Source organism: Urocitellus parryii, chromosome 15 (assembly GCF_045843805.1).
Source record: "Urocitellus parryii isolate mUroPar1 chromosome 15, mUroPar1.hap1, whole genome shotgun sequence".
Lineage (NCBI taxonomy): Eukaryota > Metazoa > Chordata > Mammalia > Rodentia > Sciuridae > Urocitellus > Urocitellus parryii.
In genome coordinates, this window is record NC_135545.1 from 41,155,312 (window position 1) to 41,155,764 (window position 453).

Below are 453 nucleotides of genomic sequence, written 5' to 3' on the forward strand. Positions count from 1 at the left end.
CTTTTTGAACACTCAGTATGGGAGCTGAAGGGAGAGGTTTCCCAACCCTGTACCCAGCCCGCCTTACTAGAACTCTGTGGGAGTGCCTGGAGCCTGGGGATGGAATCTGGTTTTCCCTGCTTCTGGGTCTGTGCCAGGGAAAGAAGCATCAGGACCCCTCCAAATCGTCTCCAGAACGCTGTTCCTCCCGGGCTGGCCAGCAGCACCCAAGGGTGGGTTTGAAGAGTAGAGATTCTAAGTTTCCATGCTAGGCAGTAGCATCACATCCAGGTGGCAACAAGGGTGGCAGACAGACTCAGCTTGGTGGTGCTCGCGGCAAGAGCCGGGTGCACGCGAGGAGTAGGTGTTCAGCAGCCGTTGGGTTGCGACGCTGGCTCCCAGAGAAAGCTGTGGGGTCAGTGCTGGCCTGAAGTCACAGGGCTAGCCTGACAAGGCCAAGCCTGAGGGCCCATC